Source organism: Ceratosolen solmsi, unplaced genomic scaffold (genome assembly GCF_000503995.2).
Source record: "Ceratosolen solmsi marchali unplaced genomic scaffold, CerSol_1.0 scaffold10, whole genome shotgun sequence".
Classification (NCBI taxonomy): Eukaryota; Metazoa; Arthropoda; class Insecta; order Hymenoptera; family Agaonidae; genus Ceratosolen; species Ceratosolen solmsi.
In genome coordinates this window covers 23,398,816-23,412,748 of record NW_011948412.1, presented here as the reverse complement: position 1 = coordinate 23,412,748, position 13,933 = coordinate 23,398,816, and the positions used below count along the sequence as shown (strand labels likewise).

At 20.9% G+C, this 13,933-nt stretch overlaps 1 long non-coding RNA gene across 1 annotated transcript; it reads left to right on the top strand.

The window, feature by feature from the left end:
* The first annotated feature begins 6,121 nt into the window (after nucleotides 1-6,121).
* On the top strand, nucleotides 6,122-9,820 carry LOC105362605 (uncharacterized). Its single transcript, XR_912899.1, has 4 exons — nucleotides 6,122-6,169; nucleotides 7,103-7,150; nucleotides 9,661-9,717; nucleotides 9,805-9,820. It is a non-coding gene; the product is annotated as an uncharacterized LOC105362605 (long non-coding RNA).
* Nucleotides 9,821-13,933: the final 4,113 nt, after the last annotated feature.

Here is a 13,933-nt window from a genome sequence, read left to right as displayed (position 1 = left end):
TCACGCTTCACAAAACTGCCTTTAAAGAGTTGACTGGGAATGAGTACGCACTCTCGAACTAACTCTTCGAACACCGTACAGCCCCTTAAACAGTCGAGACAAGTGACGCAATACGTCAATTACATTGTCAAATCCAGACAACAATTTACAAAATAATCGACAACAAAATACATGTTCATCAAGTCCTTCAGAGCTCGAAGCCTTGTCATTTATGATTCTTGCGTGTGACTAGTCCTTTCTACTGCTCCCATTATAACTAAAAACATAATTGTTTACGCACCAATTTCCATCAAGACTTTTTACACTCTATCATGTATAATCATTCTTTCTACCAAGCATCTTGATTTCAAACACCATCTTTGTCATGTTCTTTCATGAGCATGATCGACTACACAGGTTGATATTTACAACATCAGCGCAACCTCAATTCTCAAGATACACAATAATTCCAAGAGCATCTGCAACAATCAAGAACACAAGGAAACACCCTGGCTACTACAATAGAATAATTCTCTCTCTCTTTACAATAGTGCAATATTATTATAACATTTAACAAATAATAAACATTGCTTTTACTAAAATACATAATGCATAATATTTTTCAGCCCTTCCACTCATTATTTCCTTTTAAGTTATCATGAATCCACTGAACTATTGAGTTAGCAGTTTGAGCCATAAAACAAATCCTTAATAACCGAACAGGATGTATCAGGACAAGATTAATTCAATTTATTTAAACTTGATTAAAATTGATTAAACTAAATAATATATATCGGTCATATGCTCTTGTAAAGGTGTTTGCAGTCGTAGCCCGCGACATTACACCGGCATCCACTCGAGATTGCATAACTATTATTAATTGATTTAAATTCAAACTTAAATCGGAAATTAAAAACTCCAATTACTCTAGCACGAATTTATTATCTGACCGTGTAGTAACAAATTATTTATCCATATGCAATTGTTATATAAGTATCCTTGAGACACTTAATAGTTGAACGTTAAAATTATTTTTAAAAAACTTTACAATAGCTTTTCGTTACAAAAACGATTTAATTTTACAGTTAAAGATTATAACACTGATTATTCATTATTATTAGTTGTATGAAAATAAATGAAATAAATTATAGAGTATATATATGGATATATATATAGATATATTAAATTTTATATATATATATATATATATATATATATATAATTAGTTAAAAATTAACTCATTAATTCAATTCAAATTCTATTATATTTGCATTAAGATCTTTTCAATAACTGACTGCAACATTATTTTCAAGTTACTAGTTCTGAATTTTCAATGTCAAAAATCATAATCTATCTCATTCTTTGATTTGTTAATACATAATTCGACCTAGCGTGATAATGAATTTAAATTGAAGAAAAAATTTATTATAAATGAGGCAACTATAAATACAAATAAATAATTAAATTTATAAATTGTACATGAACTTAAATAAATAATTGTGTAATTTTGTATAAATTATATTTCGACTATATAAGTGATAAAAATGCCAAGTATGATACATTCTAAAAAAATACGTATAATTACACATAAATATTGATCTTACCTCTACAAGCTACAAGGCATTTACTTACAACGCTGTATCTATTTTCTGCTAAATTATATAAAACAATAAATATTAGTAGAGATTAGTAGAGAGGTATTGAATTGAAATATTAAAAATAAGCTATAATTTGTATAACGAATAATAAAATTTATCATAATAAACTCCTCGATATTAGTAACTAAATGCAAACATATATATGTAATATTTTTTAATTTAATATATAAAATTTGCATATAATACAGAGCTATTATTAACTATCGAAAATAAAGTATAAGCATTGTTGTAATTTCTATATATAATTAATTGTAAAATTATATTACTGTAATAAAATTAAGCTTAAATAATTTAAAATAAAATATATAGTACTGAATATTTTTATACTACAAAAATTATAAACAATTGTAAAAAATAAAATTAAATTAAAGATTTTTTATTCAAATACTATTTCTAAACTATTTTCAGTATAATAATTACTGATTATATAAAACAGAATAAATGTTTAATGACGTATATATGTGGTTGCTAAAGATTAACGTAAAAATACTTATATCAAATATATACCTGTTATTTTGCTATTACTTGTCTTATAAAATAAAATAAAATAAATAAATTAAACTTTAGATATCTTTTAATACGAATATTTAAATAGTACATAAACTGACTTTGATACATTTAATATGAAAATTACGCAATGCATTGACGAATATGCAAATAGATTATCAAATTTAATTTACTTACATGCGAATTTTTTAACGCATGAGTAATGGCACTGATGTTTCTTATTTGCAGGAAGACCTGGATTTGATATAAAAAAATATATATTAATAGTAATTAGAAATGAAGAAAAGAATTTTTAAATAATTCTATATTCTTTAATTGTTCTAGCATTGTAGATAAAAATTGTGATTTATCGGTAAGTGACAGAAAGAAAATTAAAGATGAAATCAATATAAAATGAAATTTTTCAAACAATATTTGTGATAATTTGTGATTTATTAGGAAACGAGAGTAATTACCTAAATCGTTATTAGAAATTGAGAAAGGTTATTAATTGAGAAACTGTTTAATTGATTTATTTAAATTTGCTCAAATGTATTTCAATTGATTTTTGTTATCGATTTCACTACAAAGTTTTTAAATTTATGTTTAATTTCTGTATTACAAATTTAAATAATATAATTTAAGGAATACTTTTATTTATTCGAAATTTCTAATTGTTAAAAAAGTTTTTGTTCAACTTTCCATCTATATTTATAGATTAATTTTGTTTTCTTTTTTTTTGAGATCAATAATGGATCATAATTAAAGACATAAAGATAAGTATAGTTAGAATCTATTCACCTCTGAGGCTCTAAAAGAAAGCAGATGTTAAGTGAAACACTTCAATGTTGTAATCGGTATTAATATTTAAAGTATAGTAATTAATTCGAGTCTATAGTATTTTAAATAAATGGTAGAAATCGCAAATCAAAATTTAACAATATATCAACTAATTATTTAAAATACTATAGATTTAGATTTCTTAGTACATGGTAAAAAAAATAATGTTAGTACATTTTATAAAAAACATTTAAATACAAACAGTTCATAATTTTCACGTAACTTATTTACTAATGAAATTAATAGAAATTAGAAGAATATTAGAAAAATATTATATTTAATATAAATTAGAATTAATGAAAATTGTTAGCATATATATCATATTACATTAATTAACTTCCTACAGAATATACTATATATTTTACCATTACAGCAGTCATCACAATGGTTTTTCGTATACGTAAAAAGCCTATCTTCTATATAAAACAACATATATAAATTAATTACTTCTATATTTTAGAAATAGGATAAAAATATATTTACTTATAGAATAAGATAAGTGGCAGCTCAAAAGTACGGAAAACAATATTAATGAATACATTTTCTCTAATATTTGCCAATCGTATTTTTATGTCTAAGCTATTTATTTAATAAGCCCACATGTTTATAAAAAAAACTGTTTTCGTAAAGGAATATTATCTTACTATCAAATGTATAGTTAATATATTTGTGTTAAATTGTAACTATTTATTAATTTAATGATTTTGTTATTGAAATTTTGCTTTTTTACTTTTCTTTGTGATTTTTTATTCGATGGATTGTAAATTTTGATGAAAAACAAAAAAGTTTCCGTGAAAAATTTACGTAAAGGAAAAAGTAATAGAATACATTAAAAACATGTCTTTAGAATGGAAGTGCAAATAATAAATATAGAGTTGCAGTTTTTATGATCTTGCGTGCGCGCGCGCGCGCGCGTGTGTGTGTGTGTATGTGTATGGGTTTGGGAAATAATAACTTGAATCATTATGAAATGAATATGCATGTATCAATAAATATATATAATTTGTAATAATATCTGGTTTTAAAAATTTTATAATTACATTAAACATGTGTATTTTATAGGTTAACAATATAGGTTTTTTTTTACTTTAAACGCATACTTTTAATAAATAATACAGGTAAAAAATTTATATTTTAAAAAATTCTTTATTAAAACATGAAACAAAAAATTCAAGATATCCGTAGATTGATTTTCGTCTATTTTAGAATTTTAAACAAATGTTTTTCAAATAAAACGTAATTTTACTAATAAAAATATTTATAATGTACAATGAATTATTAAAATTATATAATATTTTAAAACACAAATCTCTTTCCAGAGATTCTAAATGAATTTTTCATTACAAATATTAAATATTACAATAAAGTATGTGAGATTCAACATATCAAGAAGCATATTTATATCGAGGTAACTTCCGAAATCCCTTAAAAATATTTAAATAGCAAAAAATTAATGACAGTAAATTTTAAAGAATCTTTCTGATCTTCCAACGTTACTATCTCATAATACAATTCAGATTTAGAATATAATATTCGCAACAAATCAAAAATAAATTAAAACTACGATAAACAAAAAATATATATGCTGATACTCTGTAGCTGTTTTTAATAGAATTATGTTGATTACTAAAAATTATTATTACTTTAATTTTAATGAATTACTATTTTATTAAAACAAACTGTATATAATTAAAATTATATAAAACTAATTATTAATTATATGTGAATTTAAAATAATCATTTATTAATTTCCATCTATGCTTAAAATTTATTTATAAAATGAATGGGTATAATATTATTCCGATTAATATAAAAAATTAATATGTTTATTTTTTGTAAAAGAGACGTTAAATTTATTCCATATTACAAAAACTACCAAGATATTTCATTATTTCCAGTTATAGGTTTCTATATTAAAAAACATATTCAATTATGTTTACTTATATTTTATCAATATATTAATTTTTATAAAAAATATTTATATTTAGCCTTGAATGATATGTATTATTAATAAATAAAAATTAGATAAGTGTAATAATTATAGTAATTCAAGACTGAAAATTTTTCTGAATAGTATAAATATAAATAAATATAATATAATATAAATATTAACAATAAATAACTGAAAACTCTTTCGTTTAATTACAGTATTGTATTCATCGACTTTGCATAAAATCAAATTAACAATATTATTTGATATATATTTTGTATTAATTACTAATTTTATTTAATTATCGTTCTAGTTTACAATATATATGAAAATACAGTATTAAATAAAAAATGTAATAAAATTCTATTGATATTTCAGTTGTTTTTTAAAAAATAGAATTTAAATAACAAAAATATTAAAAAAAATTTTACCTGTAATTAAAAAATATTACAAATAATTTTGATAATAAAGTAAAATTTTAATTTAAAATGATTTTTAGACAATATATACTTACAATTTATTATTCATCATTTGTTAATATTAAAAAAAATATATTTTCAAATATTAAAAAAAATGAATTTTGCAATATTAATTTATTCATTTTTAATATTTTATATTACGTTTACCATAGGTATGATAATCTTCTTGATAAATAATTATATGAAATCAATTATTTATTTACTTCGTATTGTATAGGAAAGAGACGGCTTACATTTACAAAAGAACAATGTGAAGAATGCTGCAATCGTAAGATATAATATTAAATAACATATTTTATTTACTTTTATGTTTAGCATATTTAAAATTATATTGATTTATTGTGATATTTTTTGTGATGATGTTCATGTAAAGAAAAGAAACAGTAAACAAGATAAGAAATGAGAATATGCAATTCGGTTTAAACATTAAACTTGAAATAATATTACAAAGCATAGTATATTTTTGAAAAGTTAGAAAAAAGATTTATAAAAAATATAATATGTCAAATATAAGCAAATTTTATTAAATTACTCTAATCTTTATAATTAAAATAAAAACATTACTTGTTATTATTAATAACAAAAATTTATATTATTGTTCTAAAAATAGTTTAGATTTTCATGTAAAAATTTAGAGTGTTCCTGTTTTTTTTTTTTTTTTTGTTATTAAAATAGACAATTTTCTGAACTTTTCTTTTTATAATTATTTTTAATAATAGGCTTTCTATAATCACATTTAGAACTTGATTTGGAAAGGAAAGACAATTGCAAATATTCATGCATTAAAAAGTTTTCAAGTAAGTGTTATCAAATTTCATAATCTATATTTATTTAATTCCTAAAAAAATAATGAAATTTGGATGTTATACACACATGCTGATATTTTTTTCATATTGACAAAAGAATAATCAAAATCCATATTTATATAAATTTTGTATACAGTTCACTGATTATCTTTCATTTATATAAGTTATTTATTTAGTTTAATTATTTTTTAGTTTAGTTATTTATATAGTTATTATTCGTTATTTACATTTTTTGTAATCAAAAATAAATAATTTTATATAAATTTTATAAATCAATCAACTAATTTTATTCTTCTATATTTAAAATTTTTATTGTAATCTATGAGAGAATCCTTTGTATTATTCCTAGATACAACTTGGGCAAATTCATTTTTTTTTTTTGGATCGAGTTAGTTAAATAAAATATCATATATAGAAGGTTATTCAATAATGCATTAGCAATATTTTATCTGTTGCATGTTTTTTAAATGAAATCTTTTCAATAGTTCTTTTATATTAAGCTTGTTTTTTAAGATTGAAAATATAGATAATTCATATAAGAAATATTATTTCGATAAATCTATTGATCTTACAATTCATAATTTTTAATAGTTCCTAATAGTAGCATCATAATTATATTTTAGCAAGACCACCTTTGTTTATAAGCAATAATGTAATCAAATGTGTAAATTAAAATAATATAACTAAAAAATTTACAAAAAAAATTGTAAAATATTTCATAAAATTTGTATTTTGTTTGTTATTGAAAATTATAATTTTGCTACATCAATTTCATAAACAAACCTATGATTAGTATTGTACGACTTATTTAGAACTATGAAGTAAACAATTTTTTTACTCTACACTATAAATTTCATTGGAAATTATATTTCTATTAATATTAATTTTTACTACTCTTTACTTTCTTAATTTGTTGTGATCTAGAATCAACTTTGTATGAATCGAAACTGAGATGTCGTCAAGGTTGTAATGGTAAGATATAAAAGTGTTAATTGTATTATATTGTTATACTAAGTATCTTCTGTAGTGTTTTTTTTTATAAATCTACTAAATAATAGATAAATTAATAAATTAACTTGAGAAGAATAGAATTTGGAGATTACACAGAATCGTTTGAGTGTATAAATGAAATAAAAGTAGTTGATATAATTTTTATTAACGAAAGGCATAATATATATGACGGGTGTTGTCTATAGACTTTAATATAATAGAAAAAGATAAAGAGAGAGAGAGAGAGAGGCTGAGATTGTGACTGAGAGAGAGAGGATGAGAGAGAGAGAGAGAGAAAGTAGGTCTTATCTGATACTAAACTGCATAATACCATGACTATATATGTACGTAGTAAGCAGACATTAGATGGTACATTGTAATAAGTTATAAATAAACAAACGAAGAATAAATGAATTTAGAAATCTTCATCTTCTGTTCGCGACATTGATTGTTTCAACATAATTACAGTATTCAGCACAGAAAGATTTCAAAGAAGTTCTTACTTCCTGGTATTACTACAAGTCCTTTACAAGAGTCGAAAATTATTAAAAGAGGTTACCACGTATACTCTAGCCTAATTATATAAAAATTTTTTATAATTTATTGATTAAATGAGTTTTTATAGTATAAGTAAGAATAATTATACATGTAAACGATCTCATTTTATTTGAAGTATCTATAAGAAAAATTATAAAGGAAGAATAAAATATATATAAGGATAGTATATAAAGGGTCTGAAGTAGACATGCCAAAAAAGAAGACAATATATATATATATTCAAAGAAAAAATACTAAACGTATATGGATGTATATAAGTATATATAAAGTATAATATGATGAAACATATGATTTTTAAAAATGCCACGACCTGCAGTACTAACTTGTAATTCAAAGATTACGTGAGTAAATTTAAGATAATTAGAAAAATAGAGGAAATAAAGAGAGAGCATGATACTTTTGCAATAAATGATTGCAGAAGAAGGCATGTGAAATACATAAATTAAATATGTAATAAGTGAAATAAGACCGACAAAAAATGAAAGTTAGCAACAGGTATCAGTGAGTGACCCTAGCTATTGGAATGAATGTATGCAGATTGCTTTAAAAAAATATGAAGATATATATACAAAGTGAAAAAGTTAAAGAAAAAAAGAAAAATAATAATGAAAAGACTATCAAGAAATTTGTTTGAAGCAGTAAATTTCATTTTAATAATTCTATTTTTAACCTTACTTTAACTATGTTGTATATGCATAAGTTATGGAAATATAAAAAATTTTTTATATTCTAATTCTTTGAGTGAGTCAGTCATTCACCTGTGTGAATTTGTATATAAGTAGGGGTAAAGTTGATATAAGTAGAATTATTTTTTTATTTATTTTTTTTTATATTTATTTTATTTATTTGTTTATTTTTAATTATATAATTAAAAAAATATTGACATCAAAATAATTAGTGGACTGTAAAACATTTATAGTTTATATATTGATAAAATTATGTAAGATTGAATACTAGTAATAAAAGTTTTATAATATTAAAAGAATGTAATAGGTTACATGCATAAGATACTAGAAAATAGATAATTTGCCTATTAAATGTGCATTTATATTAATGGGTATACTATCTATTACAATTTAATGTATAACCTTAGAAATATCATTATAAGAACATTAACTGATATCTATTAAAACATAAAACTATTAATTCACAATGACGATGTTAACAGATAAACAAAATTTACAATAGTATTGAAATACTACGGTCAGTAATTCTGCTACTTCATGTGTTTTTACTCTGTTAACTTAATTTATGTTCAATGTGTGCTATTTTTGGCTAGAAGATTGTAGATTAAGAATATATTGAAGAGAGATCTCAATTATAGTTTTCATCATACGACTGATATATGTTTTTACTTTGTATGGACACTTGCATGCTACCAGAGATTTTCATGACTTTCAATTTTTTAAAGTTAATTGGTTTAAATTCGATAATAGTATCCAGTACTCAATTATTATAGCTTACAATTATAAAAATCATAAAAATAAATGTTTACAACAGGTATCCGTGTGGCGGATGTATTGAAAAATTTATAATAATTCTATACGGAATTAATCTAATACACATCCGTACCATGTTTATTTATATTCACATATAAAATATTTAAAAACACTAATGATATTATAGTATATACTGAGTAATATGAAGTTAATATTGAAACATAAATAAAAAATTTTTAAATTAACTGGTAGAAGTGGAATAATTATAAATGTATTAGAAAATATTTAAATATTCTTGGAATTGCATTAAAAATTTTATTATTCTAACAAAAACAATAATAGATTTTATAATTTTCATTTTATTTGGTACAAAAAATCAATACATTTAATATTAAAAAAATTAAAAACATAAAATCTATTAACAATTAACTTTTATTTAAATATTCGTTTAATATAAATATAAAAATTATCTGTTATATAATTAATCAAATTTAGCTATAATGAAAGTATGCAGGGAAGGTTGTTTAACTGCTTGTGCTGATATGTTTAAACGTGAGATTTTTTATAATAACATAATATGTTTAAGAACTTGCGCCATAATTAATACAAAATAATGTAAATATTATTTATTTATTTCAGCATTAATACTTTTACCCATAAGTGCTGATATGTTTAAATGTAAGATTTTTTATAATAACATAATATGTTTATGAACTTGCGCCATAATTAATACAAAATAATGTAAATATTGTTTATTTATTTCAGCATTAATACTTTTACCAATAACAGAAAAAACAACAAAAATAGTTTTAACCTTACGGCTTGGAGGTAATTGGCATATGAATCCAAATAATTAATAACATATTTATTGTGACAAATAATATTGTATATTAAAGTATGTTCTTCATATAATAATAATTAAAATATAAAATATCCATGTATACATTATATTAATTTAAATAATTAATAGATTACAATATATATTATAAATACAAAATATATTATATAATATATATTTATACAATATATTTAAATTAAAAGTTTATTTATTGACGGCATTTGAAGAAATAAAAATTTAAAATAAATTTCTTAGTTTTTGTTGATGAATGAAAAGTTGATAAAAGTAAGACATGCCTAGAAAATGATTATTTCTATTTTAAAACATTTCTGTATATACATTTTATTGGTATTTTCTGTATTTACTTTGTAAACAATAAATTATTTAATAATTTGATAATTCTTCTCCGTATTTAAATTTTTTTTAAATTATGTACTAATATAATTAAAGTAATCGTTAGCATTAAATTTGATGAAGTAATTGTTAGTATTAAATTTGATTATACCTGAATATATGTCCAGCTCATTTTATAATATTAATATAATGTGTCTTGTACCTCTTCTAATATTATTCTAACATAATATTTGTTTTTTCTATTTTCTATTTTTTCTATTATGTTCTATCATCTATTTTTCTATTTCTATTTTCTATTTCTATCTAATTCTATTTTCTATCCTATCTATATTATTTTTTCTATTTTCTATCATAAGACTTTGTAATGTGTTAATATGTATCTGAATGAATAGACTCGGAGAAGAAAACATTACTAATGTTTAATACTAATAGATTTACTAATAGATTACTAGTAGAAAGATTAGTATTAGATAAGTAAAAATATACTTACAGAAAGTAGAGATAAACGCTTCTATGTCATTTCTGAACCTTAATTGTATTAAAAAAAATTAATAGAAAATAATTTACATTTCAAATATGATTATAACCAGGTATTTAAAATTTTTATATTGTGTTTGAATGTCCAAATTTCTTCCTGGATTTTTTAATATATACGTATAATAGTAATTTCAAAATTCAATTGAAAAAGATATAAGATATTATTTCATAAATTTTTTTAATTTTAGATTTTATTAAATTTGATACTAACATTATTAATATATATATAATGAAAAAAAAATTATCACTATAATCAAATAAAAAAGGATATACAAGGCTACGTTTACATTTATTGTATTATAAATATTTACAAACACTTTAAATATTCGAATATATTAATACTCACATAAAATACTATTTTTGTATTCATTTAAAAATTTTTTTACGATATTGGATAATAGTTGATTTTGTTACTATCTTTTGTAATATTACAATTATTTTTATTCAGAAACAGTAGAGGTATTATATATGTAAAAAAAAATATTGATCTAAAAATTCGAATAATGCAAGTACAACTTGTAATACTAAACTATTTAGATTATCCAAATACTATAGTTATTTATCATAAATTTATTTCTTATTAATAGTCACGTTTCTAAAAATTAAATTTTTAAATTCTTCTATGGTCGTATAATGTTGTTATAAGTATAAAATTGTTTATTTAAAAAAATTAATCTTTAATTAATTCAGAATATTGTTAATTGCTACATAATTAAACAACAGGTTATAAGATTATTTTATACTATTTTATATTATAATGAAAAGAATAAAAATCGATGCAATGTTTAATTATATGTATAGGATTGCTTCAATTATACTATAATTTTGTATTGGCGAAACGTAAAATCGAAATTTCGTTTTTGAATGCTAAAAATATATCAAACCTTTATTGGTATTTCAAATATTATTTTATTCAACAATATATATGATTCCATATAATAAATACAATATTTAACCATTCATAAAAAGTTTTCTTTTATGATGATCATTAGAATTTTTAATATATGCTAATATATATTAATGTAACAAAATATATTTTTGAGCATGTTATACATAACAATATTATATTTTCGACGATTGTTTTTATTTTGTATTAATTTCTTCCGAATTTCCATGCAAAATTGAATTTTGTTGTTTTTGTAATATTTTTATATAATATATCTATAGGTGATTCTAAAAACAATATTATTATTATAGTTCGAGCAAAATGTAATTATTAATAATTATATAGAATATATAATAATATAGAATTCGATAATCTATAAGAAGAAATTGAACATACTTCTATTAAACAATTCCTCACAGGCTTGAAAACATCCAGCTCTGCAATCTATTATAATTTCTAAATTGCATAAAATACAAAATGTTAAATTTTATTTTTAGTATTGATTAATATTATCTTAAAATTTGATTATAATACATCTTCATTGTTTTTAAACATTAACAATTTTTTTCAATATTTTTCAATGTAAATAGAAAATAATAATAATACTATAAGGCTTATAATAACTTATGCATAGATAAAGAATTTATTTACAACTCGATATTTTATTTTATTATTTGATATCTCCTAATTAATTTTATATTATATATTATTTCACATCATATAATTATTTTATATAGAATTTTACAATTATATCTTATAAAACAGCTTTGTATTAATTTTATTACTACTTTTATTACTTTTATTATCTTAATAAATACATAAGAATTGATATATTTAGATTTATAAAATTAATTAAAAATTAAGCTTATGAACTACCGACATTCCTATTCGTCTATTATTGCATTTCATTATAAAGTACATGCAATCATTAAGGTATGCAATATTTAAAAAATTTACATTTATTGTATTTTATAACGTAGATGCAAAAACGAAAACAATTTTATTCTAATTATGTATCAATAATTGCATATTGATATTATTTATATTTTCATATTGTATACATTCTACGTCTGCCCATTTTTAATATTTAGCATACCATTTAATTGTAGGTAGAGAGTATAAATATTTCTTTCTTTAATTGTAATTATCAAATAAATAAGTTTTAAAATCGTTAGGAACAAGGCTATAAATTTTCTATAAACATTTCATATATCTTTTCGTTTAGTCTTGACATTAAAATAATTAAGTTTTAGTAAAATCAATTATAAAAATGTGTACTTTACCTTGGCAATCTAAAATACATGTAATTTTCTGTTTGTACTTTTTATGATCTAGAAGATAGCATAAAATAAAGAAAATTAATTAAATAAATTGTTAAATATATTTAGGATGTATTCAACTATATGAATATGAACTGTTGAACTATTAAGGATACCTGTACCGATTAAAAAATTGCAGAAATTGGTAAGGGAATATTTTATATATATATATATATATATATATATATGGTAATAAAAAAAATACATACAAATGAATGCTTTTAATTATTATATTTACAAATATTGGGCCCTCTAATACTTAATAATTATAAGTTACTCTTTATAACCTTCATTAAAAATAATGATGCTGTTATATTCTTAATTTTATCATAATATTAATAAAATCAAATACCAATAAAAATATATAAAGGGAGCATATTATTATGCTTTATATATGAAATGTTATGTATATATACATTTAATACAATTATTTTACTTACTTAAATACTTCATTGTACACGAATGTACACATGGTATTCTCTTCTCTACCTGAAGTCCTACATTTATATAAAATAATTCTCAATATAATATTTATATGTAAATTAATTAAATTAAATGACTAGTCAGCCAAACGTGCAATAATTAACTTAGAACAATAAAACCCACTAGATGTTATGTGGGGTTGCCGGGCAAGTAATGGGTGAATGCACTGACTAATAATTAACACATGTCTTTATTATTTCTATTTATTTGAATTGATTTACAAAAGGGTGAATTACAGACGAACTTTATATTTCTTGATAATCTTGTGGTGTTGAAATATATTTACGATGAATGAAGCAGGTTATAATCTATTGAATATTATCGCTAAGAGGTTATCATGATTGTAGTGCT